General features: G+C 39.3%; 2 long non-coding RNA genes across 2 annotated transcripts; one reads left to right on the forward strand and one right to left on the reverse strand.

Moving 5' to 3' along the window:
* Positions 1 to 1,705: 1,705 nt before the first annotated feature.
* On the forward strand, positions 1,706 to 3,927 carry LOC131695590 (uncharacterized). Its single transcript, XR_009306673.1, has 3 exons — positions 1,706 to 2,110; positions 2,767 to 3,407; positions 3,478 to 3,927. It is a non-coding gene; the product is annotated as an uncharacterized LOC131695590 (long non-coding RNA).
* A 553-nt stretch (positions 3,928 to 4,480) lies between these two features.
* On the reverse strand, positions 4,481 to 7,307 carry LOC131695591 (uncharacterized). The gene is made up of 3 exons (XR_009306674.1): positions 7,108 to 7,307; positions 6,755 to 6,926; positions 4,481 to 6,700 (listed from the first exon to the last, which is right to left on the reverse strand). It is a non-coding gene; the product is annotated as an uncharacterized LOC131695591 (long non-coding RNA).
* Between the last annotated feature and the right edge of the window lie 7 nt (positions 7,308 to 7,314).

Consider the following 7,314-nt stretch of genomic DNA (forward strand, 5'->3'; position numbering starts at 1 on the left):
TAACAACGTAATTAAGGAAAATTTACAGGCCTATTGTACGACAGAGAGAGAGAGACCAGAGAGTCGTTCGGCAGTGCTGAAAAAGTTGCTCTGTGTTTCGTTCGCTTTTTGTTGCTTCTGTCGTCCTGTGCTCGATGCAAGAGCAGAGTAGGCGGTGACGCGCGGTCTGCACACACCAACAAATAACAAAGCAGCAGCGTTCGAAGAGGTAGTCTGCCGTTCTGCTGGGTTACCCCTAACAAAAACGGATTGCGCTCACTTACTTCTTAAGGTGGGGGAGACAAATGGGTACTTTTGATTACAGGGATTAAGTTGTAGTCAGTAATCTTCAAAAGGAAACTAGCGATTTCGCAGATAGTTGAGAGGATATCGAGGGAAAAGTTTTCCAACGATTCAGGTATTCTGTTTTATTAGAGTGCGTTATAATCGATTAGAATAGACAGAATAAATTTCCAACCGATCATTGAATTCCACTCTTTTATCACAAGTGTACTTTCGGTTTGAGCTATTGAAAAATCCAAACACAACTAGACAACCATTCAAGCGCTGCAGAAGCACACTCTTTAAGCACGGGTGGAAAAAATAATAACGACCAAATCAAACAAACGAACGGGTGTAAAAAATCCCATTCGAGTATCGAGTGTCGGTCGGTGTGGCGTTGGGTCAGTCGTCGCCGGGTGGCTGGTGCAACGAAATAAAAATGGAGACCGGAAAGTTATTTGTGCTGGGTGCAGTTGAAACAAAACAAAAAATACGGGGAATTAATATAAAAAAAAACCTGCAAGTTCCTCCCCGCTTATCTGGTGAAACGTTTGGCGGACCGTGACCAGGTTAGTCGACGAATCATTCATAGATGGATGGCGATTGATAGGGCGGACACGGGCTACCATGCGAAAAAAAATGACACTGGCAGAAAAATCGCTGCGTTGGTTGGGGCAAAACAGGAGCGCGTGGGGGGAAAAATGTAGAACCATAAAAATACCGAGAGAATCATAACAGATTTATTGCTCGTTAAACACGAATTCGGGTGGAGGCGTGGGACGACCAGGTGGTTAAATTGAGGATGTTTTTTTCATTAAATAGACTATGGACTATTAGGATACTGCTTGTAGTGCGTAGATTGAAATTGTTGTTAGATCGTCCGAAAATTTCAAACATGAAATCGCTGTCATTCAGCAGATTGCTTTGATCAATGATGCACGGAGGCCGGAATGTTGGTATGACAAAAAATAAGCTACAACTGAGTGAATTGTTTAGTTAGTGACCATTGGAGAATGAAATAGATTTGGCGATATCATCGATATTATTTATTGAAATGAAAACCAATTTTATCCACTTAAAAGTATGACGCAAGTTTTATTATATCACTTGACAAGTTTGTTATTTACAGTTCGCAAAATAGGATAAAACATAGTAAATATGTTTGGAAATAAAGTCAAAAGCGATATCCATTATTACAACAAAATGATTATTGAGCATTTTTAAAAAGATTTACTATGAACAAAAATAATGTTGCCAATAACGAAACTTTTTTGTTGCCAAAAATAGAGCATGCCAAAAACGGAATCTTACTGTATTGTGTTTTCTTGTAGCTATTATAAAAATCTCAATAACACATTGGTGCAAAATTACTGGAAATTTCTTTTGAAAAACCTATATTTGCCATATTTCTCTTAAGCTAAGTATGCACCTCTTGCGAAATGAGGTCGCGAAATATTTTTCCTTCTTCCGTGCGGAATTTTGACATTTGCTCGCGAAAACTAGTCTGTGCGTTTGCCGTTAGAAGTCGCTTTTGACAGCTGAAAATCGTTATCAGCTGTTGTTTGTTTATTTATTTTTCATGTTGATATTTTAAAATTGAAAAACGGTGTACATAAAACAAGCTTGTGAGTTGCTAAACGGTTTCTCCAGGTGTCTTCCTGGCAAACACGCCCGAGTATATCCCGGAGAATGGTTACAGTTATGATGTCTGAGGTTTTGCAGGAAGTTTGATGCACGGTTACATCATATTTCACATTAGTGAGCGCCCACACAAGAGCACAACAATATTGGCTGAGAATCTGTCTTAACCGAATGCATGTGTGTGCTAACGTTTCGCTCTTCATCAGAAGTAGGTTTACACAAGTGAATCCTTGCTTTTCTTTTGAGAAGTTCCTAGCCGAGTGTAGTACGAATTGCCTTTCCGGTATAATATTTGCGGTCATGTATTTACCATACTGGTGATATTGGAAAACACATTCGTGTGAGAGGTTGTACGAACTTACCGTGTATGGCAAAATTTTTGTGAAGAAGGAACCTAACGATGCATTCATATTAAAATTTTTATTGACGTAGTTCCGGGACAAATGTTCTCAGTAAAATTTAGCTGAAATTTTGGCTAGCTCTAGCTAGTATCCGGCTCCAGTGACAGCCGATTGTAATGAGAATCAGTTGTATAACGGGAGTCGGACGCTAACTAGATTTAGCCAAAATTCCGGTTAATTTTTGGACTGAACTTACTGGGTTGAGCTGATAAACCTCCTCCGCCTCTTGTGTCTTACTCAAAAGGTTTGTTCCAGTACACGGAAGTGTTTCGGAGCAACAAATACTTGCTCTTTTTTATTCCGGTCTGCTACACGAAGAAGAAAAATGAGAAGAGAATACAGGTTCGATTTTTTCCCTGTTTGCTCCGGAGTACTTTCAGTTTCTACGTGTTCTGGAACAAACGTTTTCTAATATTCGTCTATTATTTTATTGTTCGCTTGTTTGTTTTTATTTTGTTTTCAGCAAGAAAAAGTAAGGAACCGAAAAGTAACTCACATCTGCCCTATACTTAACCTATTGATTCCACGCAGCTGCAAAGATGCGAGCTCTATGGAAATCGATTTCACCATTAAACTCAGCCAAACATGTTCGGATACATCGATTTCAACATCAATACAATTGCGATACCGACATTTCCCCTGAACGGCAGCGGAACCTATGGATGCACCATCATGTACAAACTGGAAAGAAACACAAGTGCAACCCTAACCGAACACATGAACATACGAGAGAGCGGCTGTATAAGAAAATGGAACAAAAATAGTTACGAAGCCGAACACATGCACTGCCATGCGACAAATAGTCTGGTTGCTAGAATGGGACTAGATATTATAACAGCTAGAGGGCACTTGCCGGTGCTAGCACGATTCTAAACGCGCTAAAGGCAGTTAAATTCGAGGTACCAAAACTAAACATAAACTTGCAAACTTTCTTACATCTAAAAATTTGCTTATACGAGTATTGTCTATCTCGCACTGATGCAAATTAGATGGGCGCGTAATTCAACGTACGGCCTTGTGGCGCATGGCTGAAAAGTCGCAATGTAGATTTAAGAAAAAAATCGCAATATTCAGTTACGATGAAGAGCGAGCCAATATGTATAAGTATGATTTTTTGAATTTGTATATGCATTTTTCTTTACTTCCTTTTTTATTACTGGTACCATTTTGTAAGCATATACGCCAACGCATACCAAGGATATACATGTAAAGGACAGATTCAAGGAAGAATTCGCTACCCTACCTGCGGTATAAACCAGTTCGTGAACTATTGCTTTTCACAATACAATGGAGACAAAATGTTTAAGCTGGTGTTGCATTAGAATTAAAAAATAAAATTTAATTATATTCCAATTAGTTATAAACAGTTTCAAATGAGAAAATAGGCTCTTTACCCTATTATAATAACCAAATGAATAAAACAAATCAAATTTATAATACCCGCGATATTACATTTTGTAGCAAAATTGGACATTATTGTTCGCAGCTTTGCTTAGCCACATGGCTAGTGCTATGATCCTATTGACATATAAAATTGTTCCTATTAGCGACCCTCCGAAGCATCAGCCCAAGGCAGGAAATGAAAAAAATAAAAATATTACACGAATTCAGTACATTTCATGCTCTGTATTAGAGATGGGCCATTCGTTCGCGAACGGTTCAAGTGAACTGGTTCTTCGAAGAGAATGAGCGAACGGAAGTTCTTTTTAAAAGAACGGTAGTTCTCAATTCTCTTCAAAGCGAATGAACTGAACCTGACCCAAAGCCGTTTGACGAATTTCTCGGACCGATTTTTAGGCGAACGAATGAAAATGAACCGACTTGCCGTCCCACAAACCGCTCTCTGTGCTCTCCCAGAATGGAACCGGCGAAGAACGACTCACAAGCGAACGACTCATCATATTCTCTATTTCTCTAGTTATACATCATGAAGAAATCGCTACCCTTGATGAACTTGTTAAGCATACAGGGGTATAATAGTTTGGGCAGCATCTGTTTGGTTCCTCTCCAAGAATCGAATGTTTTGAGAGACATTCGCTAGATACAAGTAAAATATCAGCTGAACGGAAGAACGGTTCATCTGAACTAGTTCTTTTTACAGAACTGTTCAGTCGGGAATGGTTCTTCGAAGTGAACTGTTTCGCCCATATCTACTCTGTATGTGCAGCTTTTGGAATATGAAAATTTTTGGTATTTCAAGCTAATGATAAAATAATATTTCATTGGTTTCTCAGAATAATAATTATATCACTATTCAATATTTTACTAACATAAAAACTTTTGTGTTGCGAGTCTACTTTTAAAATGCGTTTTCTGCTGTTACATTCAGAAGCTTTATTTGTCATTTTCAGGCATACTAAACATAATTCTACCGAAAACAGGCCGATCGGAGGTCATACATTGCATAATTCACGTTATGTTTCAGTGTTCACCGAGGGTTACTGTGCCCTTATTCATCTTAGCTCCTATATTCATCCCACCCATTTGAATACAGTTAGAACAGTGTCTGCTCCCTCTATTCAACGCATTAGGTCAAATGATAGGATGAATAAGGGTTCGTTGTACTCGACTTTCGCTCAAACGCGAGTATTTTACATTTTCCAAACCAGATTTTTTATGTCACTGCTTCTTAAGAACGAAGCAAGCATGTTGATACCTATTTAAGCGCAATCCAATCACTGTAAGCCGAGTTACAATCGAAAAAGTGTGACATCCTGACTAATGAGATGAATAACGGCTCCTCTACCTTATAGGCTATCGCAATAGAACAAAAATAAAGGATTTTTCTAAGGAAGAAAATCAGATTTCAATATGATATACATAATTAAACCATCACAGACAAACAGGCATAACACTATTGTCTTCGAGTGTTATGTTTGATAGTCTGTGATTGTCCTAAAGGTTGGGATAAGCTAGTAACGCAATGCAAGTATGTTAACGGATATTCGTTTGCTGCTTACACGAATATTATTAATTTATTTGTTGGAACATTGATGTCTGTTCTCTGTGGTGGTAGTAAATCAAGCAATTCTATGTACCATGAGACAGTCCTTAACGTGCTGAAAAACTTTGTCGCAGACATCACTCTTCTAAATTATCATTATCTCGAAAAATGCTCGAAATACAGGACATTAAAGAAATCGTTTGCGCATAGAGCTGTCTGAAAAATTCTAAGGAACTAGATCAATATCCAGTCCTTTGCTAATTGAATGCCGTTATTACATACGAAAAACTTGAGAGCAAAGCAAAGATATTGATGCCAATTTTTAGACATTCCATTGGTTGAAGGCAGAGTGAATAACGAACCAGTGCGGCTCCTTCCTAATAAGACCAACAGAGGCTCATTACCCTACCATTGGCGGAGGGTTTTGAAATTTTTTAAATAAAACACCTTCTTCGATACATATTCATGATCAGTATATGCTGCTATTGAAATACATAAATTTAGGGACCGTTAATAAATTATGTAACTCTTTTAGAGGGGATGACAAAATGTAACAATTTGACATGTGGGGGTTTGGGACTATGTTGAAACATGACATGTTTGTACTGAAACTATTGCATTTAATTGTTTGTTTACCGGCGCCTCATTCCCCACTGTCCTACACTCATGACTGAAAATGATCGCTTGTCCGACGGTAATCACGTGTTCGAAATTGCTTGATATTTCTCGTCCTGGTAGTGGCATATGACGTAGTACTTTTTGGTGTTATCGAGTGATTCTTGCTCCCGCGCCAGCCAAATCACGATGGGATTGGTTACGGCGTACTCAATCACTTCCCGCTCGTATGTGACCGAGAACATCATCTGGCAAGACGACGACAGTTGCTTGTGTATCCGGATGAATCATAACATGCAAAAATCAGTACAAAAACGGCAATCTTCTTAATGTCGAAAGCCCGGAACTTTATATTGCAGCCCATCAGCTTGCCGGGTATTCTGATGATCAGCTTCGCACTTTTGACGATCTCTCCACCGCGAACGGCGAACGATGTTTGATTTCCGGACAAAACTTTGCCATTTTGGCAGCTACTTCCCCCTTCTGAATTGCCAGTTCATGCGGGGGGAAAGGCACATCACCTGCGGAGTTTTTTAACGGATCGACTCAACTGAGAACTGCCAGCACGAAAGCATTGGTTTTTTCTGTTACCGACTGACTGGGCGATCATGTTCTGTGGCGGATCGGCCAACAGAGTATGTAGAGCCGTCTCCTGAATCTTGGAATGGGCGTTGAAACACAGACTCCCTGAAGCAGTTCCGGCTTCAGGCGTAAAGCTTCTAAAGTTTTAACTGAGTATAGCGGCAAAGAAGGATCCTATCGCTGCACCTCCAGATCAAGTTTTGATTCTACCAGAACTTTGCGAATAATTTTCAATTGCAAACTTGCATCCGCCATGCTAAAAGATTAACCATGAATAATTTTACAGATGATACTAAATATTTCGACTTACTTGAATTCCTCTGCATCTTCCGTGGAGGAAGCTGTTTCTCCAATTTCGCATGCAGTTTGTTTTTCTTCAGGAGCCGCTAGTTAGAATTTTTGTAGCTACCGCGAGCTCAAAACTGCAGTGCAGCCGTTTCTACGGGAGTAACCGTCGCTGGTGAATTAAATTTTTTTGAAGCCTGGTAAATAAAAAAATAAAAACTGGACTAGAAGGATTTTCCGTATTTTTTTCTCTTTTCATTTTCTATCCCATTCCCATTAGAAATTTTGATTATTTTTAAAAACAGAAACCAGTTGGCAAAATGCACTTTAAATAACCTCTCAGATCGCTAACCTATTTGTATTGGAAAAAACACTTACGAGTGCAGAAATGCCATCGTTTTGACCGGGTATTAAATTCAATAGCTGCAATGTATGGGAAAACGGCCTAATTCAGCACGGGTACTGTCCCTTCGGTGGTTTATTCCTCGCAATTCGCGGAATTTTTGCCCACAGCGACCTTGCTGAAAAAACGATGCCTTCTTTTGTCTGCTCACCTCGCTGCCATGAAACCGATGATGAGCGCTT

The sequence above is a fragment of the Topomyia yanbarensis genome, unplaced genomic scaffold, assembly GCF_030247195.1.
Source record: "Topomyia yanbarensis strain Yona2022 unplaced genomic scaffold, ASM3024719v1 HiC_scaffold_463, whole genome shotgun sequence".
Classification (NCBI taxonomy): domain Eukaryota; kingdom Metazoa; phylum Arthropoda; class Insecta; order Diptera; family Culicidae; genus Topomyia; species Topomyia yanbarensis.